The sequence below is a fragment of the Ambystoma mexicanum genome, chromosome 9, assembly GCF_040938575.1.
Source record: "Ambystoma mexicanum isolate Mex_15411 chromosome 9, UKY_AmexF1_1, whole genome shotgun sequence".
Lineage (NCBI taxonomy): Eukaryota > Metazoa > Chordata > Amphibia > Caudata > Ambystomatidae > Ambystoma > Ambystoma mexicanum.
The window spans coordinates 428,774,278-428,800,516 of record NC_090931.1 but is presented as its reverse complement, the minus strand read 5'-3'; the positions used below and the strand labels follow the sequence as shown (position 1 = coordinate 428,800,516).

The 26,239-nt window shown below is 46.9% G+C and overlaps 1 protein-coding gene and 1 long non-coding RNA gene across 2 annotated transcripts in view; one reads left to right on the top strand and one right to left on the bottom strand.

The window, feature by feature from the left end:
• The window catches only part of LOC138488131 (uncharacterized), a 225,363-nt gene that overhangs the window by 66,136 nt on the left and 132,988 nt on the right, over positions 1-26,239 (bottom strand). The window contains exon 2 of the long non-coding RNA XR_011274591.1: positions 15,413-15,474. This is a non-coding gene — a long non-coding RNA (uncharacterized lncRNA). The remainder of the gene's footprint in view (positions 1-15,412; positions 15,475-26,239) is intronic.
• LOC138488129 (complement factor B-like) overlaps positions 1-26,239 on the top strand; it is a 1,604,240-nt gene that overhangs the window by 1,571,682 nt on the left and 6,319 nt on the right. The window lies entirely within an intron of this gene.

The window sequence follows — 26,239 nt, the reverse complement described above, 5'->3', positions numbered from 1 at the left end:
TGATGGTCATGATGAGGGTGGGGATGTGGCAGCACCTCATGGAGTCTGCGAGGCACCGGAGGCCCGTGACATTCGTCAGCATCTCATTGATGTATGCTTCTAGCACTCACGCCTGGTGGCTGATACATGGACACGGGACTCGTGGCACTGCGTGTGTCTGGGACATGCACAATATGGACTGTACGCCTATGATGGCCTAGTACACAAATATCAATGTCCACACTTCTCATTGGTTGATCGTGCACTTTTTATGGCATATGTGATATCATGTTGAACACCCTATCGACCCGCCACCCAAGTGAGCCCAACACACCCCCTCCACCCTCCTACCTCCCCCCCGAACACCAGTGTCCAAAGATGCTCTTTGTCAGTGGGCTGTCGCTATTGCATGCCCCCTCTGCGGGTATCAGGGGCACCCCTGCCTGTGGAGCGCAGGTTCCTTCCAGATCTACGTTGGGGGCTGCCCTGGACGGAACTTGCAACGGATGATGTGTCTGCCTGCTCACGTCCATGCATGTCCCTAAGGGTTTGCGAGAGCTCAGTGAGCACACGGCGCACTGCGGCAAGTTCGGCACATACGTCTTTGGACGTCGCATGCAGGTCCCCCCTCAGGCTCTCGGTGCTTCTCTCAATTTGTGCCCTTAGCGTCTCTGTACCTCTCTCCATTTCTGCCCTAAGTGTCTCAGTTGATGTTTCTATGTCTGCCTTAGTGCCCCCACATTCATCGGCATGGTCCTTGAGGAGTGTGGCCAGTTGCTGCTGTTGTTCGATCAACTGGTCGAGGGACTGTTGCCTCTGCTGGGCCATGGCCATTTGCGGGGGTGTCACAGAGGGGCTGTTGTCCTCATGTTGCCTTGCCACAGGGCTTGTGGGGGATGGCCAGTCGTCGTCTTGTGGGTGCCCCTGCGTGGTATCCTCATGTTGTACGGGATGGGACAGACAGGGGGATTGGGACAGGTCATGGATGGATCTGACTTTGGCATCCCCGTTTTCTGTGTCCGAGCATGCTGCCATCAATGGGGTGTCACCTATGGTGCTGCTGCCACCAGAGGCAGTGCCTTCTGTGGCATCCATTGGGGGGACCTGTGGTGGTGGTGTTGTGGGCATGCTGGCTGCTGGGGTGCCTGTTGATGTTCCCTCCTCTGTGCTGCCACCTGATTTGTGCTGCTGCCGTGTCTTGATGCGTGCAGCTGAGGTGGAGGGTCTCTGGCCGTTGGTCTTGGCCCTCTTTGCAGGTGTGCTGGTAGGGGTGTCCTGTAGCTCGTCGTTTGGATCGGACCCTGTGGTGGAGCAAAGGAGGGCGAGGGTTATTGATGGGTCTGTGGGAATTGGAATGGCATTGTATCACATGCTTTGGGGTGGTACCTGAGGGTGATTTGGGTCGGGGCCTTGGAGGTGCTTTGATTTGTGTGTGGAGTGAGGGTGCAGTTGTTTGGCAGCCTGCAGTTAGGGTGTGCCTGCTGCATGTGTAGTGCGTGTATTAGGGGTTTTTAATTATTTATGTATTTATTGTGGGTTTTAACGTGCGCTATCAGGCCGATGTGTGTGGACGTTCTCCTGGACATGTGTTTCTGTTGCACTATGTGGACGCATGGTACTTCACATGGATGGACTGTGTGGATTTGGCATTGTTTTATCTGGCCCACCTACCTGAATCTTCGGATGTCTGCACTCCTTTCTCCATCCCTCCGACTCCCTCTATGCTCTCCATTCCGATGGTGGAGGCACAGATTTCTTCCCAGGGGGTCAACTTGATGGGTGATTCAGGACCTCCCCCGGTGGCTGTGGCAATGTTGCGGTTGGCAGAGAGTATGCTGCGGACGCGTATCCGCAGGTCGTCCCATCGCTTGCGGCATTGCTGTGGGGTGCGGGGTGCGGTCCCCACCGCACTTACCCGCTGTGCCACCAGAGCCCATATGGCCTTCTTGTTTGCAAGTGCCGTCCTGGTCATTTGCGTGCAGAAGACGACGGCAGCATTCTCCTGGAGGGTCTCTGTTAGCACGGTGAGTTCCTCACGGGAGAAGTGGACCTGCCGCTTGCGGTCGCACGCTTTCTTCGCTACTTTTCCCATTTTTCTTGGTTTCGCTAGGGTGGTTGACGGGTTGGGGTGTGTTTCAGGGTAGTGATTTTAGTGGTTGTGTGGTTTTAGTGTTTTTATAGGTGTACGCCGGGATGTTTCCCGTTCCGGGCCCATGTTTTAACTTCCGTTTCCGTATATTTCCGGTCACCGTACTTTCCGGTAGGCGCACACTGCGGTGACCGCTAAGAGGGGTGGCGGTATTGCACCTAGGGCGCCGTACGGCGGTGGTGTGGGACGTTTTGGGGTCATTTCCGCCATCGCGGACTTTGCACTTCCGCCGTGGCGTGGTGCTCGTGCCCGATGGGTCGGAATGGGCCGCACTTTGCTCCTTCGTGCAATGGCGGAAACGCTATTTACGCTGTGGCGCTCCGGTCAGTCGCTTTCCGCCAGGGTCGTAATGAGGGCCAATATGCGCAGTCCATCTATGATGTAATTGGTGTATTGGGGGATAAGGTTTTTACTTGGCCGAGGGAGGCCCAACCACCAGAATCTCTGTCTTCATCATTTAGACAGGGGCCATTCGCTGCCCTCCATGCTTGGATGGATGGATTGGTAGATTGTGTTTAGTGTGTGGGAGTCTTCATAGCGGATGCCAGTGAGAGGTAGCAGAATTTACGTATCGTCGGCATAGTTTGTGTAAATGATGCCGAGGGAGCCTAGCAGATCGAAGAGGGGCTTGGTGAATATGTTGTACAGGGTGGGGGATACGCAAGAGCCCTCGGGCACTCTGCAAGTGATGGGGGTGGGGGCGCTGGCGGTTTCAGAGAAGACTCTTATGGATCTACCTTCCAGGAAGGGGGCTACCCAAGATGCAGCTTCATGCGAGAAGTTTGCGGCAGAGGTTAGATGGTGGCACAAAATGTTGTGGTCCACCAGATCGTATGCGGTGGAGAGATCTAATAGGAGAAGGAAGGCTGGCTTGCCTTCCTCTCTAAAGGCATCAAGTTGATTTTTTAAATCTAGCATAGTCGATTCTGTACCAAGGCCCAGTTTGAAACCTGACTGGCGTAGACCTAGGATCTGCTTTGTTTCCAGGTAGTGCTGGATTTGTATGTAGGCGGCTCGGTCTAAGATTTTTAACAGGAAAGAGACCATTGTGATGGGTCGGTAGTTGCTGGGCATGTGCGGGTCTAGGGTGGGCTTCTTTAGGAGGGGAGAACTGAAGCATCCTTGAGGGAGGTGGGCACAGTGGAGGTGGAGAAGGAGGCATTTATGGAGCTGGTGATAAATGGAATTATGGCTTCCGTGTATTGTATGATGATTGGAGTAGGGCAGGCGTCGCCTTGGCATTTGGTTGGCTTAAGGTTTTTGAGAATGGCTGCAAATTCGGTTTCTGTGGCCTGCTGTAAGTGAAAGGTATCTTGATGTTGGAGAGCCGGGATAGATGGGAGGGGCTGGGGGTGTTTTAACAGAAGCTCGTTTGGAGGCAAATATTTCTTGTAGGGTAGCTGCTTTTTGAAGCAGGGATTTCTGGATGTTCCGGCAACAGGTAGCATCTTTGGTGATGTCTGGAGGGGGCGGGGCAGGGGATTCTAATTCCCTAGGAATATTGAAGAGTTCCTTAGTGTTGGACTTTGCCTCAGCAATCCTCTTGTTGTAGTAAGAGGATTTGGTTAGAGTGATGGCACGTTTGTGGGCCCTGGCAGAGGATTTGAACAGCGACCTGTGGGAATCTGATTTTGATTTCTTCCAGGTAGCTTCTGCCTGGCATTTTTTTGTCCTCAAATCAGTGAGGTCGCTGCTATACCATGAGTTAGTGTGGGTGATGGTTTTAGCTTTGCAGGGTGGACAAGGGGGCGACTGCATCCACTGCTGTTGCCAGAGTCTTTCTTAAGGTGTCCGCAAGAGATATTGGGTTATTAGCCATGTGGGTTGATGTTGTCTGGTTTTTGGTCAGAGAGCATCAGTGATAATATCTTTGGTGATTTTACAGGCGCTGCGGGCCCAGGTGGGTGGCATGGGGGTGCTGGCAGGTGGGTTGTCTTGTGGTTGATGAATGGTGAAGGTCATGAGGAAATGGTGGGACCATGGGCAAGGGGAGATGGCATTGATGGAGACGTTGCAGTTAAGGTTCTCAAGCCAGTCAAGGGTGCGGCCCTTTGCATGGGTAGGGGTGCTCACTCAGTGAGTAAAGCCTAGATCATTCAATGTATCAAGGGGTTGTCATCTGTAGGGTCATTAAGGCTCCAGTTGAGGTCAAATAGAAGAATGACTTTGGAGGTGGGTTTGAGGTTGGCATTCAGCAGATTTAGGAGGTCTTCTTTGAATGAACGTGGGGCCCAGGTGGTCTGTACACTAGGTTGTTTATAATGGAACTAGTGTGAGATGTGGTAGGTTTTAAGCAGAGCAGTTTAAAGTTTCCATTCATATTGGAAGGACACTGTCTGATTTTGAGGGTGTCTTTAAAATCAGTGCAACACCACCTCCTCTGGGTCTTGTCTATCAGCTCTTAGTATGGTGACGCCAGGGGGGGATGGCTAGTGATAGTAGTGCTGGGCCAGAGGTGGCTTGGAGCCAGGGCTCAGTGATGGCAAGCAGGTTGTGGGCGGGGAGGGATCTTGCATTAATCAGGGTTCCTTTGAAGTGGGTAAGAGGGGCTTGGGTGGGTTGGGTAATGTGGGAGTCGGCCTTGTTTATTGTCCTGGGTGCTGTTGGTAGCCTTGGTGTGGATCTTGATTGGTGGAGGTCTAAGGTGGTAGCAGGCTTGCATGGAGGGGTGGGTGGTGCCAGGTGGGGGTCCTTAGAGCTTGTGGAACGGCTGTTTTGTGCACTGAGTGGATTGTGGTACGATCTGACACCCTAGCGTTCCTGATGGGGGTGGGTTGGGTAACCATGAGGTGTGTGTGCTGTTTCAAGTGCGTGACAAACCTTGAGTTTCTTGCAGAGACCAGTAATGGGCGCGAGGACCAGGGGTCTGATGCTGTAGGTGGGAGAATCAGGGGTAAGCTGGGAGGACTGCTTAGTGTACTCCTGAGAGTCAAGTGCCATGTTGGCAGAGCAATGTGCTGTCGATCGGCGGTAAGTGGGTCTGGCTCTGTGTCAGCAGTGGCGCTAGCAGGGCCAGGTGGGCGCGCAGGGGTGTTGCGATGTGCAGATGCATAGGGGTGGGATGTGAGTGGGCGAATCGCGGTGAAACGCAGTGCTTGCTTGTGCCGGTTAGGTATTGTAATTGATGGCATCAGGCAGCGGGGCTAATTGTGGAGCAGCAGATGATAAGTTATGCAATACAGTAGATACAGCGGCATGTTGGCACGGACCAAATGCACGCTTACCTTCTTCTTGTCACAGTGGATGCCTTCGACTACTGTGTCCCCGACCGGGCTTGGCAGTGCATCACGGCTGAGAGCCACGAAGGCCTTATGAACCAGCCTTCAGAAACAGCCGGCTCTGGCCTTTCAGCTCTGTGAAGGCAAGAATTTGTCTTTGGTGTTGCCCAATCGGAACTCCTTATTTTCTCCACTGCAGGCTTCTGAGCATTAGTCGATGGTGAAAGGAGCAACACACTCGGCAGGACACACTCTTGACACAATCTTCACCAACAAAAAACTGATCTCAGCTGCGCCAACAATACACATACTATGGAGTGACCACCTCATTATACCGATCGTGAACTACCATCAAAACCATCCAAAGGATCGAAGATGGCTGCCAAGCAGTAAGGACACGGCTAATCGATCTCCTTGCCCCATCACAATATGTGGTTTGAACACCCTGCGCATGCGATCAACACGCACCAAAGCTGATTTTGGCAGCAATACCGAATTGGCAACGCTGTGCAGCCATCGCAAGCCAGAAGTAGTGTTCGAGTCTATAGTGGAGCCGGATCCCTGAGGGACGACACACGCTCCCACCTACTCCTAAAGAGAACCTGATAAGAAGCAGCTGGCTTAGGTCGGGTGGGGCACAAAAGGACCCTGATCACACGAGAGAGCTGGTTGAGGTGCAGCAGGACAGTGCAGGTACTAAGATGGCGCCCTCAAAAAAGGAGGTTGAGCGGTGTTTTCAAGTTTTTCAGGACAAACTCGCTGCTTCTTTGCAATTACAATTTGACAATTTCACTACTGAATTCAAATCTGCCTTATCAGACATACGAAAATATATCACCTCTCTTGAGGAAAGGACAGATACTAATGAGCAGGCATTATAAGATTTGGCCCAGGAACCTACAAAATCAGAGGTGCTTCTTGAACAGTCGGCAAGGACAACATACAATGTGGAGCAGCAATGTGAGGATTTGAAGAATAGATTGAGGAGGTCCAATATTCGTATACGGAACATTCCGGAATCAGTGATCGACTCAGCCCTAAGAGAGGAAGTTACAGGTGTCTTTAAAGATCTATTAAATACGGATGCAGAGGTAACAATTCCAATAGACAGAATCCATAGAGTCGGTACAAATGTCAGGATCCAGGCACCCGCCCTATAGACACTTTGGTGGCATTGACAAGTTACCCGCAGAAAGAACAAATTCTTAGGGAAGCCAGGAAAGAGACACAGTAACGCTTAACAGGGAATTAAATTCCACTGTATCAGGATATATCTCCAAAGCAACTACAAAATAGAAGGGATATGCGCGAGATCCTGCAACATCTACAAACCCAAAAGATACCATACAGAGGGACTTTCCCCTTTGGTCTTTTATATACTTGGGAGGGTAAACAGCATTGGGTTACAACAAAGGAGGAGGGGGCTCGAACTTTGCAAATAGACCAGGAGGATCAACCAGCCCCAGTACTGGGATGCCACCTTATGCTCCCTGAGGACCGAGATATTGGGAATGGACAACTATACAACGGACCCGGACAAGAAATCAAAAAGGCCCTCTGCCAGCGGAGAAGCGCCTGGAATCGTGAAGGATCAAGATCTTACCTGGCTACTGGTGTTAGGGAGAAATAAGGTACTTTTCCGCAGATTAGGATTGATATGGTGTAACAAGGGTTTTAGGATACACTGCACTTATCCCTGGTTCAAGTGATAGGCCATCTCTTAGGACGGATTCCAAAGAGAGACTAACAAGGATGGTCTACACCAGGGAGAAGGGAAAGTTGTTGGTGAATTGTTGGGGAGGGCAGGGGAAGGGTATAGGTAGGGGTTGGGTTATGTTATTTGGCATTTATATAGCGCTCTCTATATCACTGGTATGACCTCAAAGAGCTTGTGGGTAGAACGCCCTTTGGGACTGAAGTCCAGGGATTGTGGGATTATGGTATCATAGGGTGCTTGGGTGTACTCAATATGTGAGCAGGTGATGCGATTGCCTAATGGTAGCTGCATCCTAACAATAGGTGTGGTGGAATTGGGTAATCAGTTGAATGTGTACAGTCTGGAGGTTGGTCTACGAGACTGTATTCTGGTTGCGTAAGGCCTGTGTAGGACGTTTATATGTGCAGCTAAGCCGATTTTTCGTGGGTATAGCTGCGTTCTAGCAGTATGTTGAGGTGTTCATGGAGTATTGTTCATATGTGAGCAGCTAGCCCGAATGGATCGAGGGGTATAGCTGCACTCTATTGTGTGTTGATGTAGAGTAGAGAGTGAGCATAGTGAAAGAAGAGGTGAGTGTCTGGAGTCAAGGATTTTATTCTTATGAGCCTACTGTTCCGGATTTCATTTACACATTTTGCTATTGCTGCGTTCAGAGTTACCTTATTAGTCACTAAATAGTCGCTTTCAGTGGTGTCATAGTTGGGTATCTCATTGAACATTGGACTGTAGGTTGCAAGGTCTCAGTGGCCATTAAAGGTCTTAATCAGCGATTATGGAAAGAGCCAAGTTTTTATTGCTTTGCGAAAGGCCATGTAGTCATGGGTGTGTCGAATGTGTGAGGGGTTGGAGTTACACAGGGTCGGGCCAAGATTGAGAAGGCCGATCCTCCAATCCTGATAGAGTTGGAGGTTGCAATCACTAGTGCTGGCTCTTAGGGTGCGTGATGGTAGGAAGGGTTTTATTTTTTCTTGTAGGTATGTTGTGCCAGTCTTGTGCACTGCTTGGTGGGTAATGCATAGGGAGCCAGTGGAGGGTGCAGAGAGTGGGGGAGATGTGGTCTCTGTGCCCCAGGGCAGGAAGGAGCTTGGCGATAGTGTTTTTGGCTCTTTGGAGTTAGTTAATTTGTTATGCTGGTGCTCCCAGGTATAAGGAGTTGGCATAGTTAAGTCTCAACATAACAATTGACTTAACAGCGCCAAGTCTGTTGGGATAGGTGAGGTAAGGAAAAATGCATTTTAGGAATTTGGGGTGGTAGTGGCAGGATTTCGATACATTATTGATCTGACGGCAGAGGGTTAGGCCAGAGTCCATAGTGCAGCCAAGGTTTTTGACTATTTTGGAAGGAGCGGGGGAGCCAAAGGTGGGGGGCCGTGGGAGTGGTTGCGGGAGAAGGGCAGTATTGCTGCACACCATGATTTCAGTTTTATTAGGATTCAAAAGGAGATGGTTGTTTGTCATCCATCGGTCAACATCACAAAGACATGCTTCAAGGTCGGGACATGGGTTGGTGCTTGTTTTTGGAATTCTTAGGATAATTTGGGTATTGTCGGCGTAATTGTAACAGGGGCGGTTGCCAGCATGGATGATTCCTGGTAGAGTGGTCAGATAGACGTTAAAAAGGAGAGCAGAGAGGCAGGCGCCTTGGGGTACACCAGTGTTCACGGCGCGAGCAGTTGAGACAAAAGGGGAGAGGAAGGCTATTTGTTTGCTGTTGCTGAGGAAGGAGGCAATCCATTTGAGTGCCAAGCCACTGACTCCTAGGGAGTAGAGGCGGTCATGGAGGTTTGAGTGGTTAATAGCGTCAAAGGCTGCTGACAGATCAAGGAAAATCAGTGCTGCGCAGTTCTCAGAGTCTGCCACGACCTTCATATCTTCCCAGACCAAGACCAGAGTGGTTTCTGTTCCCTGGCTTGGTCTGTAGGCATGATTGTGCAGAGTCGAGGAGTTTGTTGGATTCTACGGAACAGTTGAGCTGGGAGTACCCAGTCCGGTCAATGTGTTCCGCGAGAAACCTAGAGTTGGAGATCGGCCTGCAATTCTTGGGGTCAAAGTGGTCGAGGGATGCCTTTTTAGAAGTGGTTTGACGTGTGCTATTTTAAAGGCTTCTGGAAAGGTGCCAGAGGTGAGGGAGTCGTTTAGTATGGATCTTGCATGTTCTCCTGCGCAAGTAGAGGAGAATATTTCCTTCAGGAGAGGGGCGGGGCAGAGGTCGAGGGGGGATCCGGGTTGTCTGCTGCCGTATAGTCATGGGGAAACTGACATGTCCTTCAAGCTGGCAGTACTGGGAAACATTGTTTACCTTAGTTTTGGTGACCTGTCTTCACTTTTGGTAACTTATCATTGTACAATGCATTATAATGGGGTACATGTTTTGTTTTGCCCTAGATTAAGGATTTTTGGTTACTTTAACTGTGCCTAAAACAAGGTTGTGGCAGCAGTTATTTTCCCATTTTTTGTTGTAATTTACTTTATTATTTTATTTTTACATTTGTAAAGCGCACTAAGCCCTCAGGCTTCAAGGTGCTCTTGCATTCATGTTACTTATAGTGCTTACGTTGGACAGGAATCATAAGCAGCATAGAGCTGGCACTGTCTATTAGATGGGTTACAGGTGCAGATCATACACAGCGCAAGGCTGGAAGTGTCAATCAGATGGAGGCTGGTCGGTTATGCAGGGTATGGCCAAGGGTGCAAGGCGAGGTTATGGGGTGCCAGGGGGCCATGACGGAAAGTACAGCACAAGTTGAGTCAGGGTGAAACAGCAGCTGCCGCACACGAACAAGCTCACTTGTGTAGACAAAGGGGAGCCATGGCAGTAAAGGAGGTCAGAAGGGTGAGGGGCATAAGAGGGGGTGTCGGGGAGAATTCTCACCTCCGTGCCAACTGCTTCCAACCTCATAGTCCCCAGGTCCCCTGCCAAACCCCAGGACTCTTCAACCTTCACACTAGAGTGAGCGAGCCCCCGTTCCCACTCTCCCATGTGCCGCAACCCGACCCGGACTATAGGCTTCCCCTGCCCTTGGAGTCTGACAAACTCCACAGGCATCTACCCTGTGCACAGTGACACACAGCACCCCGCGCTGTGCCACCGAGAAATCCCCCAGATTTCGCACAAGGCTGAAACACCCTTTGAATGAACTACTGCTCCAAAGAACAGCAAAGTGAAACCAACTTCAAGTTGTGGGGGTGGGGGAAAGGGGTTGTACACAGAACCAAAGACAAAGGGTTAGAAAGAGGCTTTTAGAACTTTATATTCAAAGTAGCGGTCTTGCAAATTGGCTTTACCTTCCGTTGTTTGACACTTAATGTAAGCAGACTTAATACCCCCATAAAGAGGAGGAAATTGGAATGGTTACTTAACACACATCAGCCCGATCTTATAGCTCTACAGGAAATTCATATTAAATATCAGGATCGTCATAAGTTCAAACTAAAGCAATACCCGATAATTAGATATGCTAATGCAAAGGGGAAGACAGCAGGGGTACTTATCACTTTCAATACGTATATGCAGGTTTCCATTATGAAGGTGCAGATGGGGACACCTTCTCTATATCTTAGTGCAGATGGGGTTGTTGACCTTAACTCTGGCATCTCTATATGCCCCAAATACCGGCCAAGTGGGCTTTTTGAAGACAGCATTATCCAATTTGGAACAGTTTGGTCAGGGTGAAATGATCTTGATGGGGGATCTGAATATTGCATGGGACCCTTTACGAGATAGGCGTTCTAGCACCACATATGCTCTTCCCTACCTTCATTAGCGTCTAGAAATAAATTCGATCAGTTGACACTTGAAGACATGTGGCCTACCCTGAAAGGAGAGGAAAGGGCATATACATACTATTCCCACGTTCACAAATCCTTTTCCAGGATATATTATGTTTGGGTTTCGATCAGGTTGATATGAAGAGTGACACAATTGAAACACACACAATAACCATCTCAGATCATGCCCCTCTGACTATGGACCTTAACTTCCCCAAAGTCATCCCTACACTTTGGAGCTGGAAGTTCCCGGAAGGATTAATGTCAGACCTGGTTCTCTGCAATGAAATAGATGGGAAAATTAAGGAATATTTTTATTCTAATCTGGACTTGAAAGCAAGCTTAGATGTGGTCTGGGATGTGTTCAAAGCGACCCTTTGGGGGGAACGTATCACGGTACAGGCGCATAGGGGGAAGCTTAAGCGTAAAATAGAAATAGATCTGGAGGCTGAAGTAAAGGATACACTAAAACAAATGGAACTAGACTCATCCCCAAATCTTCAACGGCAATATCGGAATGCTAAGAGTAAACTGGACTTAATACGAACTAAACAGGCAGAAAGAAAGCCTATTGTACTTAAAGCAGAGGATATACGTTAAGGCAAATGAAGCAGATATAATGTTGGATAGACAATTAAAATAGAAAATAGCATCTTAAACAATTCAAGGGGTGGAAGATACATTGGGGAAGAAAGTAACGACGACGGAAGAAATTATTACCCAGGGTCCAAGCATTTTACTCTGCATCATATAAGTCAGATTCTCCAGATCGAATAGCACAAAAAAACGATTTGAAATCAATCCAGTTGGAGAAAATCTCAGAAGAGGAAAGAGCAAATCTAGACAATGATATTACCCGAGAAGAAGTCCTATCTGTTATACCTAACCTTCCAATAAATAAAGCATCGGGAGCGGAAGGGTATATTGCTTCCTTATATAAAAAGGTCTTAGCAACTTTAAGCCCGAAGATAACAGATCTCTTGGCAAAACAACATCTTCAGTGGAATAGGCTAAAATAATCCTAATTCCGAAGCCAGGGAGGGATCAAGCTAAATGCAGATCATATCGCCTGATCGCGCTCATGAACAGTGACGCAAAAATATACAGAGAAATTCTTGCAAACCGGCTTCAGGGCCTTATGCCCCATCCCATCCATCCCGACCAGACGGGATTCATGAAAGAGCGAAAAACCAATTACAATATACGGCGAATCTGTCATCTAATTGAAAAAGTGGCTAAAAAGGAGGACGCAATGGTCTTGGTGTCATTAGATGCTGAAAAAGCATTCTACCGGGTGGAGTGGTCCTTCCTATTTAACACCTTACAAGCTATGGGTTTTGGTTCCAAATATTTTGCCATGGTAAAGGCTAATTATGTTCATCCTTCTGCCAGATTGCTCATAAATGGCCAACTATCCCCTAAGGTCTGTCTTTGCAGAGGTACGAAACAGGGCTGTCCCCTTTCTCCTCTTCTTTATGCATTGCATTTAGAACCATTACTATCACAGCTTTGATAATCGGAACAAATAGAAGGTATATCCTTTGGGGGAGACATTCATAAATTGATGGCATATGCTGACAATATGCTCCTCACTATCAGTAACCCGGGTATTTCATTACCTGCAGAACTTCCCCAACTGGAAGGGTTTAACCTCAAACCATCCTCTCAACTACTCCAATTAGGGGACTTCAACATAGGCTTTAGTGATCCGATGGACAAAAACGCTACGGAAATAGCTAACACCATCAATGTACTAGGCTTGTCTCAAAAAGTTAACAAACCCACCCACTTGAAGGGTAGAACATAAGATTGGATAGCGGATTATAATTGCACAGCTACTATCTCATCCATCTTGCCTCTACCCTGGACAGACCTCTCACGGGTGTCCTTTAACTTATCCACCACCAGACCTACTCCTACGACCCCTCTACTAGCGCCACCATGTTTAGCCAGAAACAAAAAGAGCATCACAGTAGATAAAGTAATCCCTGCCATCCTACCCAATCTAAATGCACTGCCAGCAAATCTTGATCCCAGTATTCTAGTCCACGAATTCAACAATAATATGCTCACTACATTGGACAAAATTGACCCTCTTAAACTTAGATCAAGCAAACCCAAAACCCATTTAAATAAATGGTTTATGCCACAATTTAGAGACCTACGCCTCTTGAAAAGAAAAAGTGAAACCAATTGGAGACTGTGCCCTTCCAATGACAATAAAGATAAACTCACCTCTCTCTCTTCGCATTATAAGAATGAAGTTTGCTTGGCAAAACGTAATTCTTATGACGAACGCATAGCCAATTCCAACTCTAGCATGAAGGAACTCTTTTCCATACTAAAAGAACCAGAGTCACAAATAGCCATACCTGATATTTGTACTAAAAATAAGTCCTGGTGCGCAGATATCCAACAGGGACTAGCAAATAAAATTAATATGCTCCAAAACAAAATACAGCATAAAAAAGAAACACTGAAGCTACAACACTCGCCCAATATCCCTCCGACCAGTGATCCACCTACGGCACACAACAATATATTTCACTTCACTAAAATGTCTACCTTGGAAGTAGAAAAATCATCCTTTCACTTAAACCCTCCAATTGCAAAGGCGACATCTGCCCAGCTCAACTAATAAAAGATGCTGCCAGAGACTTATCTCCTTTCATCTCCAAATTGATTAATGCATCCTTTGCCTCAGGCACCATCCCTGCCAAGCTAAAACATTCTTGGGTGTTCCCACTCCTCAAGAAACAGACATTAGATCCTCTCATCCCCACCAACTACTGTCCTATTACCACGGTACCATTCTTACTTAAAATCCTGGATAAAGCTGCTTATATCCAGATTCAAAAACACTTAAAAGTGCATAAACTCCTAGGAGATAGACAATCTGGCTTCCGCCCACTACACGGGACGGAAACTGCCTTAATTGATTTAAAATCCCAAATTGACGAGCTGAGAGACAAAGGGAAGACAGCACTTCTGCTCCTACTTGATCTCTCAGCTGCATTTGATCTTGTGGATCATAAGGTCCTCTGCAGACACCTGGACTCTGCCGCCCACTTCTCCTCTGAGGCTATCAGATGGATTGAGTCATTTGTGAGCGAGAGAACCATACTGTAGACCCTACTCCCATCCTGTGCGGTGTTCCCCAAGGCTCTTTTGTCTTGCCAACTCTATACAATATCTTCACCAAGCCCTTGTTTGATGATCTGGACCATCTGGGTATCACCTACACCAACTATGCAGATGATACACAGATTCTCCTCCCACTTTCTGGGGATCATAGTAAGGACACAGAGTTGGCGAACAGGGTATATCTTATCATCCAGGCATGGATGGCCAGTCATGGCCTCTGCCTGAATGATGATAAGACCGAGTTGATAATCATGGGCACACATGCCAACATTAAAAAACTAGGCCAGGAATTTTCCTCATTCAATATCGATGGGAATATCATCAAAGTCTCCAAGGAAGTAAAAACCCTTGGTTTCTACCTTGATTCCACCATGTCCTTTGATAAACAGATAAAAACCCTGGCCTCCACCACGGCCTCCACTTGCAAGCTGATAAGAGCTGGCAAGCCATTCCTCTCCAACGACAGCTGCATGATCCTGGCCAAATCATTAATACTTTATACAGTGGTGCTAATAAAATCACCATCCTCAGGCTACAAACATTACAAAATAATGCCTTGAGAGCAGCACTTGGCATAAACAAAAGACCTCATATCTCCTCCATCAGACGGCAACATAATTGGCTTTCTACTGATAACAAAATACAGCTAAAACGATATCACTGACCCACAAAGCCTTAAATAACGCTGCCCCCAGTTACCTTACAGATAAACTTCATAGAAGAATCTCTCTCAGACCGACTAGAGCTGGCAATGCCAATTGCCTGGTAGTACCTAAATACATGCTCACCACGATTGGTGGTAATAGTTTCCCAGTGAATGCTGCTAAACTGTGGAACCTACTGCCACAGTACCTGAGAGCAGACCAACCCTACTTACACTTCAGAAAAAATGCCATCAAACATCTCATCTCTACTGACCCCTAGTCTCCTATCCTCTAGGCTACTTCCGCATCTGGCGCAGTATATTCCTACTCGCCCAATATTCCTATTTGAACTTTGTGTCACTGTTTATAAGACTATGTGTAATTTATTCAACTTTTGTGAGTTAGTGTAAATATATTGTTACCTGTATATTTGTGTAACCCTGTAAGCTTTGCATTTTCTTATTGCTGCGCCCTATTACCTACGGGTTTGGTGCGCATAAAAAGTGAATAAACAAACAGAGTGGCCGGTCTTAAAATCAACATTACAAAGTACAACATTTGAATCTGGGGCTTAAACATGGCAAACTATCTAAAGCAATGAAAGAGATACAACTTTGTTAGACACCAAAAGGCATTCAGGTGTTGGCAGCAAACACTACACGTTCACTTGGGGAATTATATTCTGCCAACTTCCGCCACCTATTAGTCGGAATTCAGAAGCTTGGCCAGTCCTGGAGCCCCTCAATGGTTTAATGACTTTGACAGATTAATGCAATTAAAATAGTGATCTTACCGAAGGTGTTGTACTTGTTTCATGCTCTCCCAATCCGAATCTCGGCTTCCTTTTTCCGTACGCTGCATAAAATAATATCAAAGTTTATATGAAAAAATAAATCACCCGTACTACATTGAAAACATGAATGCTTCCCCCAAAGAGAGGAGGAGTGGGCCTCTCTAATTTTAGAGACTTTTATAGAGCGGCACAGCTGTGAGTTATAAAGGAATGGTTTAGAGAAGACACAAATTAAATGTGTAAACAGGTAGAAAGGGCAATAGGGGGTCCTGGAATGGTAGAGAAATCATGGCTACCTAGATCAGATAGACCTCGAAATATACAATATACTTCATTGTGTGATTACTGGGGTGGTGGAGGACACATGGAACCAGGCTATCCGCCAACATGGCTTTACTTCATTTCCCTTCCCCTTTCATCACTTTGTTCGCGAACCACAGTTCACCTGAGGAGTATCTGCTAGCTCCTTCCCTAAATGGAAAAGGGAGGGATGTATCAAGTTTTGTAGCATGTTTCTGGGCCAAGAGATTAAGGACCCATTATGAGTCAGGCAGTAGCCGTGCCAGTAAAGACCCGAGTCGTGAATTTACTGGCACCCGGCAATGGGGACTTACCGGGACATTCCAGCCCCGGCGGACCCGGTAAATCGCCATTGCCGGGTGTCGGTAATTATTACTCCCCATTCCCATTGAGTCCCGTTGGACTCAACGGGAATGGGGAGGCTGGATGCACCGGCACCATTCATGAATGGTGCCGGTGCATCCGTCGAGGTCTGCTTGCAGGTGCCGGTCCGCCCGCCAGGTCAGACCTGGCATGCGGAAAGGCACCCGCGAGCAGAACTCGTAGTTTGCCGGTCCGGTAAGAACAATGCTGGTAGCTTACCGGCACCGTTGTTACCGGACCGGCAAACTTTAATGAGGCCCTAAGTCTTTTGTTTTATGTAAAGAGGAGCTGGCCCTTCAGGAGAGTCACTGCTTCCATTACTTTCAAGTTTGCCATTGGCTGATGGCCCCACCCAACAAGTCAGCGGCTTCAACATCACTTACACCATTTGAGCAATTTATAACTTATAGCTCTGGAGATAAACATTTAAATTCCAGATTATATAAGCTCTTAACTGATGAACTGTCATGACCCTCGCCCAAAACCCCCTCTGGCAAACCCATTGGCCAGGTGGAGTGAGGACTCGCGCCTCTAGAGCCTGGCATCCTCTTCAAAAGCCCTCATGGGGCCAGTCCTGGCGCCTATGGCGCCAGGCTCATACACCATGAAAAACAATGTGCTTGGGAACTACTTTATTGTATTGTCAGCCAACATGGAGGCATCCACATAGCTTGGTTCCTAAGAACTAAGCTATGCAGTGTAGTGTTTTGGGTGTGGTAGCCTAGGGACTACTTTACCTGGACTATTTTGTTGGGGCTATTTAAACCACACCGAGCAAGACAACACACTTTGCGTTACTTTGCTGCTTGCAACGTGATGCTCACCGTGTCCAGCTATTCCCTCGAACCTCGGAGAAGCAGAACCTGCAAGGAGACAAAAAGAACATCATTAACAGCAGCATCTTACCTGCAGTCTTCATCTTTAAACACTTGCAGCTACTGAGAACAGCTTCCTCGAATCTGCACGCCTCCCGGACAGAACAACCTGAAAGAGGAAGATAGAGGCAACATTAAAGAAAGCAGTAGAGACATTTACAAATTACGAACTGCTCAAAAGGCTTACCTGGCGGGTCACCCCTCGGCTGGCACCACTCTGGACATTCCACTTGCGTCTAAGAACACCGCGACCTACAAGGAAGGAAAACACAGGTTAACAAAGGCAAGACTTTGTAGCGCTCTGCATAGCGCTTATTTACTGCATCATAGCGCTCTTAATGCGCCATCATTTACCAGCGGGGCTCAACCAAGCCAGTTCGCCGCGCTGAAGCTCTGCATACCTAAGGGAGAAAAAAGAGACATTTTAAACAAAGAAAGGCAAGCAGGATAGCAACAAAACTAAAGAACAGCAATAAGACCTACCTGAACAATATCAAACGGGCCGGCGTCAGTGAAGTAACTGGACCGCGCTCGCCCATGAAAGACAACGCGCCCCTGCAAAGAAGGCAGGACGGAGAGCACGCCTAATTCTACCACAAGGCAGAACCTTCCCCACAGACCAAATCAGGGCAAAGCTGAGAAGCATACCAGCAAGTAACCCGGCTCGGTGGCGTCCCTGTGGATACCAGGTGAGCGTAACATGAACCTCCTCCAAGTGTTCTTACATTTCAACTGGCCTGGGCAAAGACCCTGGGGTTCATGCCTACAGAGGAATCATAGAGGAATCATGGTCCCGTTTATGGTCAGATATTCAGAGAAGAGAATGAAAAGATCCATACAGATCAGGGAATTTTGGTTCAAATTAATGTATCAATGGCACTATAACCCTGAACGGTTACATAAAATTACTACATCAACTTTGGTCTCTTGTTGGAGGGATTGTGGCGGGGTAGAGGAAATTGGTTACATATATGGTGGGCATGTCTCAATTCTGGGAGGAAGTGCAGGAGAATATGAGGGTAATGTTTGCTTTCAAGACAGAGAGATCTCTAAGGGAAAGTCTTCTGGTCCCGGCACAACAAGATAACGAACTGTGGCCGAAATATAAGAGGAAGGCATTTTATATTCTTCAACTGGTGGCTTAATTGGTATTAGCTCAGAAATGGAAATCTATGGACCCTCCACACATAAAAGACTGGTATCATAAACTATGGAATTTCGTATCTTTGGAGTGGGTCACCTATACCATTCAAGGGGAGCAGGCTACATTTTCATGGACTAGGCAACGATTTTGAACTTCCTTCATGGGGACTTTATGGAACAACACTGTCCGCAGAACTTCCACGTATTGAATATACTTTGAATTTAGTGATAATCTTGCTATTCTGTGTACATAGGAGGGTTGGGGGATAAGGGATGCGGGGGAGAGGGAGCATAGGGGGGTTTGGGAAGAAGGGGAGGGGGATTTGTTTTGTTTAATTTGATTTATATTATGTATATTTGAAAACCCAATAAAAAAAGACATCCAACCAACCCCAAAAGTATCCCAGGATCAGGAAAGGAAATTGGAATACTGTCAAAAAAAGCATCATGGTAGAACAAATCGAATTCTCAAAACCATTGATCGCTAACCTTGGAAGCAACTGACCTAGATTGAAAAAGCTGATCTAATCCAGAAGTGGATCACCGAAACAATTGACAGCATCGCCCCCGAACAATCCATCATCCCATCACGAAAGAAAGCAGTGGGAAGATGGTTCACGCCCTATCTCAACACAATTAAAACAACAAACCGGATATTAGAACAAGAATAATTTTTAAAAAGCAAACCTGAGCATGCAAAAAGGAAAACCTTAAAGCGAAAAAGAAATACTATGACGACCGGATTACAAAAGCCACCAACACTCAGCAAGGACTATTCAACATCATAAACGAGATAGGAAATCCCTCTGGATGCAATAACACACTGGCGCCTTCACAAAAACTATGCAATGATCTCGCAAATCACTTTAGTATAATGTCGCCAACATATACCGGATCATGCAAAGTAAACCAATCAACCAGATCATGCACCCTCCCCTACCTATCCCGGAACCACAGAAAAGGCTGTACCGATTTGAAAAATTCCAAGAGAAAAACTCCTCAAGCTGGTGAAAAAAAGCAACAAGGGAGGCTCCCCAATGGAACCCTTCCCACCAGACATCTATAAATCAATCCTTGCACAGGGGACACCATGGGAATGCTACCTAAACTTATTTAACATTTCCCTCTCAACAGGGAAAGTACAGCAGGCATTCAAATCCGCCTACATCAAACCACTCCACAAGGACACAACAGTCGATGTGGAAGATCTCTCAAACAACAGACCGATCTCAAACATTCCCTATCCAGCAAAACTACTAGAGACCTATGTCTACGAACAAACAGTGGAACACATAGAAAGCAACCAACTACTGGACCAGGCACAAGTTGGCTTCAGACCTATGAGAGGGACGGAGAGAGCACTTCTCTCTAAATGGGACAACCTAAAAACAAATGCAGACTCCAACACACATTTGGCACTGATACTTATTGACCTCTGTAAGGAACTCATGGTGGCAACAGTAAAGACAAACACAGTTCACAGCCACTCTGTTTTATCTCAATTCTCTGTACTTGGGCCTCTCTTCGGATTCACTATGGATTTTATTCAACACAGTTCATATATTTTTAACATTGTTCATGTCTTGGTCATTGTCATCAGAAAGCAGGGTTTTGCTTCTCCCAGCTTTCTTTCGGCATCCCTCCGTCTGGTTCGCACTTGCCTTATTCCCCAGTTCAGACACATACACAAGTTCTTCCGCTTAAACATTCCTTGCATTCAAAATGTTGCTACTTGCAACCTTGGGCTCAACACAGTTCGGTCTGCTATCAGCTTCCTCCAACTCACCGGCTGTGCTGAACCCGTCGGCTTCTCTGATCTCTGGAGTCAAGGATAGTGCCATTGTAGCCAGCTCAGCTTCCCGCTTACGCTATCAATTCGGGAGGCCCCTGTGCACTATTGATATCTGCTGCTCTGCACACCAGCTGTAACTCCCGGTCTTATGATTTTTCTTTCGGAGGGTGTGCAGGTCTGAAAATGCAGTAACCCCTTCATCGTCCTTCCAGGTCTCGCCGCCTTTCTCCTGTGCTTGAACTGCCGGTTGGATTTAGCCGTCTCCATGTGCATTCGGCCTTGCTCGTAGTGTGCTCTCGTGCTCCGCCTTTCATCCCCGTGGGGAAAGTAAAGGGCTGTCAGGTGCGTGGTGATTGTCAATTGCCTGACTCTGCGTGACCCATGTGTTGGGACATGTCAGATAAACGCCTCTGGTGTTAGTCTGTTGTCTGTTACGGTGGAAGAAAGTATTCCTGTCAGAAAAGGGCGGAGGGAAGAGTGTCTGAATATCCTACAGGGTAGGATGGGGAAAAGGTGTTACAAGGAAGGGGATATCGCGTCAAAACCCTTGGTGTCCCACTTCCACTCCCCGAAGACCACTCGCCCAGGTGATCCTCCCCCACTGGTCCACCCCCAGAAACTAGATCCAATAGCAATGGCCGTGTCCTGGCCACCTGGACGACAGAACCCCGGGGATAGTGAGACACCTTTGGGTTTCTCACACTTCTTTGCAACATTCGACACAGTCAACCATAAACTCCTCATCAAGAGAATGGAAGAAATAGGGATCACCAACACATCGCTGCTTTGGATTAAATCTTTCTTGCCTGAAAGAACAGAAACAATATGGATAAAACCATTCAAATCTACACCGCAAGACACCACCTGTGGACTACTACAAGGATCCTCGTTATCCCCGCTCCTCTTCAACATCTATATGGCGCCTCTAATCAGCCTCATCAAAAGACATGGCTTCACCTGCTAAAACTACGAAGATGATACCCAAATCATCTGCAAAATCGGCAATGAACAACAGGAGAACACATCACTAATAGACTGTCTCAAAGAACTCTATCAACAGATGAACACTAACAACCTCAAACTCAACCCGGACAAGACGGAAACCATGATTACATCCAACAGCCAAAGGGGCAACCAGTGCATCCCATGGCCCACAGAACTGGGAACAGCACCCACACCATCCGAAGTTGTCAACAACCTTGGAATCCTAATGGACAACGAGCTAACCCTAGAACCGCAAGTAAACACGATAATTAAGAAATGCTTCTTCCAGCTACACACAATCAAAAAGATTCTACCATTCCTCTCATTCATGCACAAAACCCTGGGCATCATCTCCCTCATCATATCCAGGATAGACTACGCCAACAGCTTATACCTCGGAATGCCGGACTATTTACGGAATAAACTGCAACGTATGCAGAACACAGCTGCCAGACTTCTCTTCAACCCCTCACAAAGGGACCACATCACTCCGGCGCTAAGGATGCTACATTAGCTCCCAGTCAAAAAAGGAATCACCTTTAAAACTATGTGCATAACACACAGGGCAATTTACGGCCTAGGAGCTGAATTCATACAAAAGAAAATCATCATCTACCAGCCGACTAGAACACTCAGATCCAGTGACAACATCCTCTTAGAACCTAAACCATACATGAGAAAAAAGCGTGGTGGATCAGCATTCTCCTGCTTAGCCATAAAACTTTGGAACTCCCTCCCCAGAGAAATACCAACTATGGAGGATCACCTAAAATTCAGAAAACTTCTAAAAACCTGCATCTTCAACTCCGATCGGGACGAAAACAAGTGAACAACACTGACGCACCATGAAATGAACACACAACTTAGAAGGACACAGTACTAAGCCGGACCGGAGTGGAGTGGAAGTAAGAAGAGAGCAGTCTGTTTGGGAAGGAGACCTAGGTGTGCCCCCCCTATAGAGGGTCAAATGAGAAACGGGCAGAGAGATGGGTCTCCGACTTAATTGGACCACAGAGAGCCTTAGATAAATAGGGGAAAGAGGGGCATCCCGATCTCAGAACTGATGGACGACAGGGCACGAGAGCACATCCCAACCTTGAGAAACCTTTGGGGGTGGTAATTGCAGGACACCAAAATATACTGAAGGGGAAGATGTAACCCATTGAGGATCCACTCTTCTGCACACAACATAGGTGGGGTAAGCATAGCACACCAGAATATACGACAGGGGAAGGGATACGGGCAACAGTCAATCAAAATAGACGTTGTAGTGTAGGGTACCGCCACTAACCAACCCTAGTAAAAAACGAATCCTGATTCCTAGATGGCGGCCAGCAGGAGGAGGACATGTGTGACGAGCGTCTCTCCTCACCGGGCCGCAATATAAGATTGACAAACAATATACGTGGCACAGTATTTACTTAAACAACTCCCCCTCACTGACAGTGGGAAACAGAGGAAGACCGGCACTGAAGACCCGCACCGTGGGAAATAAAATAAGTGGTGGCGCTGTGATCAGGGAAAAACCCTGACCCAAAGGAGCACAGGGCAATGCGATTTCATGGGCAGCAAAGGCAATCAAGTGAGGAAGCAAGCAACGCCGGAGACAAAGCTCGCACAGTGGGAGAGCGGGCGCAACAGGAAGCGAGGTGAAACCACGGAGGGGAAGCGGGAGAACTCCAGAGGTGTAGTGAACATCCGCGATGGCCGAGAAGGAGGGAGGAAGAGCCCATACGATATGAAGCACGGTCGCCTCATCCAACGAATAACCCAGTTTCCAGGAAGCAGGCACCGCAAGAAAGCTGGAAGAAAAGTGGAGAAATCATCTCCATGAGGGAAGGAAGTACAATAATCGGTTAGTGGAGGAAGCCCAAGAATACGCCCCGGCGGCCACAGAGGTGAAAGCAAGTCGTGAGAAGAGGCACAAAAAGGGGATACATCAGAACGCACTCCCAATCACGCAAGCAGAAGGGAAACACGCCATATAAAGGAAGGGCTCATTGGAAGATCCCTGCACAACACCCACTTGTCCAAAACAAGGGCAAAAGCTGCATCAACATCTCAACAAAGCCCCCAACCAAAACAAGAGCCAAGCATCAAACAGCTGTGGGGCCCAGGTAATATAGCATACACCAGAAGAGGAGAAACCACCCAAAGCCAACCCACACTGACTTAAAGAGAAGAAGGTACAAAGGCAAGTAAAGAAGACATGCAGGCTTGGTTCAAAGAATTTGTTTATGTCATCCTTTCAAACACAATTTGAGTCTCTGAAAGATAAAATGAGACAATCATTACAAGAACTCAGATTAGATGTGGCCAAGCTGGAAGAAAGGCCAGACACACTGGAAAAAGCAGTACAGAACATTGAGAAAGATACACACAAAACTGACGAAACAATAGATTACTTAGCATGCCAAACACATAACCTTGAAATCCAAAGTGAGGACTTGGAAAATCAAGGTGTTTGAAAATTTGGACAAAAAACCTCTCCGAGACAGTGGAGGACACAGACTTAAAAAGCACAACCCAACAACATTCAGCAGAAAAATTGGAAATGGAAAGGAAGAAATGGTCCAAGTGGATGGAATACATTGAGTTGGACCAAAAATGACAGGAGAACCAGGGACTTGCCCAAGAGATGTCCCAGTAGCAATGTCACATTATGGCCAGAAGGAACAGATCCTTAGGAAAGCAAGAGAGATGGGGCAGGTGCGAATAAACGGAGGTACACCTATACCAAGACCTAGCACAGACTACACTCCAAAAAAGGAGACTGATGGTGCCAGTGGTGAAATTTCTGATGGCGAAGCAGACAAGATACAAGTAGACATTTCCCTTTGGCTTACTATTTACATGGGAGGGGCAAACCCACAGGATTACAACGTGCGAGGAAGGAGAACAGATTTTAAACATGCAAAGAGAAGACAGCGGGAACATAGAGGAGCAAAGAAGTGGCAAGGTAATCCGCAGGAAACGGTGGGAATGGAAAACAGTAACAAGGAAAGGCACAAGGTGGACATAGATGAGAGTGGAAGAGGACAGTTGAAAATCCAGCACACCAGATGAAAGGTTACAAGAACAGGAGGAGTTGTGGACATACAAAAATACACCCAGGAAGAATGGCTAAAACAAAGACAGGTAACATGAAAGTGCGGCCGATGGGGAAGGGGAAGAAGGGATGCACCTTGGAATTGTTAGTGGTGTTTAGCAACCCCCTCGATGATCTCTCTTGTAAGGCATGAGGGCCAGGCGAAACTGACACACCATCCTAGCATTCATAGCAACCTGGACCCTCCTCAGGGAAAGGGGGAGGGGGTTAAGTTGGGAGTGGATGTTGACAAGTTGGGAAACGGGGAGAGGGAAGGGGAGGGAATTGAGGGGACCAGAAGTGGGGAATGCAAAAGTCATGGAAGGGTAGACAGGAGGAGGGAGGTGAGGAAGATCCTGATGAAGGACCTTAAAGTATTAACGTACAATGTGAGGGGGCTCAACACCCCAGTCAAAAGGAAAAAAGGTAAAACATATTTTACAGGGTTTAAAATCAGACATATTGATGTTCCAAGAAACGCACATAAAAAAAGCAGACAAATGGAAACATAAAATATGGGGATATACTCAAATATACCAAGTGAATGCAGGGGAAAAAAAGGTGGGGGTGCTGATTGCACTACATCATAGGCTGGGAACACAAGTAAAGGACTCTGTATCGGACACGGAGGGAAGTTACATATTTCTGAATGCTGTTATGGGAGGCCAAACGATCACACTAGCGTCAATATATGCGCCAAATACGGGGCAAAATGGGTACATAAGGGAAGTCCTGTCAAAACTTTGCTAAGAGAGACATCATCTCAGCAGTCAAATTCAACAAAGCGTGGGTCCAAGTGCAAGACATGAGTGGGAGCATATCACAGGGGACACAAGCCCCATCCAAAGCGTTAAAATGGAAGATGACTACACTGGCTCTCTATGATGTTTGGTGGGTAATCGGAGGACAGGAACAGGGATTTTGCACACTACTCCTATGCACACTCCTACAACTCAAGGATAGATTACATATCGAGATCAACAGGTCTACTGGGGAAAATAAAGGAAATAGAAGTGGGATCAATCTCCCTAGCAGACCACGCCCCACTGGGGATGAGATTGGAGTGGGGAAATACGAAGGAGGGACTTTGGAACTGGAAACTCCCCACAGACCTCCTAGATGACCCAGTATCAGCGAAACAGTAAAAGAAAAGATTGAGCATATTTCTGAGAAAATGACTTGGAGGAAGTCTCACAGGAAATAATATGGGATGCATTTAAGGGGGGGCATCTCACAGCACTCAGAGCGGAGAGAGCGAAACAGAGAGGACAGTGGGAAAAAGATCTGGAAGAGAAATTAGGAAACATACAGGAGGAAATGGCAAAATCCCCAAATTATAAACTAAGAAAGGCTTTGAGACATATTCAGGGACAACTAGAGGCACTTAGAACAAAGAGGGCGGAGAAAGCACTATTATACCTGAGACAGTGGCACTATGTAAAAGCCAACAAAGCCAACATACACTTGGCTAGACAATTAAAGGTAAAGAAGAGGACCCAAACAAATATAAATCTTGGAAACAGGCAGGGTCATGATAAAACAACAAATGAGCACATGGGGGAAATCTTTGGGGAGTTCTATCATAGGCTTTGTGTTTCAGATAATACCTTGGAAGAACGACAAGAGGAATACCTAGCAAGACTCTCCATCCCGCAGATAACAGAGGATAAATGGGCAGAATTAGATGAGGACATAAGGGAAGAGGAGGTACAAAATGCCATAAAGGATCTACCAAAAAATAAAGCTGCGGGCCCGGAATAATACCCGGCCAGCTACTACAAAAATACCCAGTAACATTCTGACTACAATTCTCACAAAAATATTGAATACATTCAAAACCAAGGGAACCATAACCCCCTCTATGAACAATGCAAAATGAATGGTATTCCACAAGCAAGGGAAAGACCCAACAACGCCACGATCATACCGACCAATAGCATTAATGGATTTAGATGCAAAACTATATACCAAAATATTTGCTAAAAGATTGACTAATTTCCTGACGAAATTAATTGGCCAGGACCAATCAGACTTCATACCATCTAGACAAGCGTTCGACAATGCTTGTAGAATTAGTCATCTCATGAAAAAACGGGAATCACCCAGCAATTCTGATGTCTCTAGATGCAGACGAAGCATTTGATAGGGTTGAATGGTCCATGTTATTTAACATACTGGAACATATGGGGTTTGGTACAAAGTTTCTCAACATGGTACTGGCTAACTATGTGACACCATCAATTTGCATAACCCTAAACGGCATTGTGTCGGGCAAAGTAGCA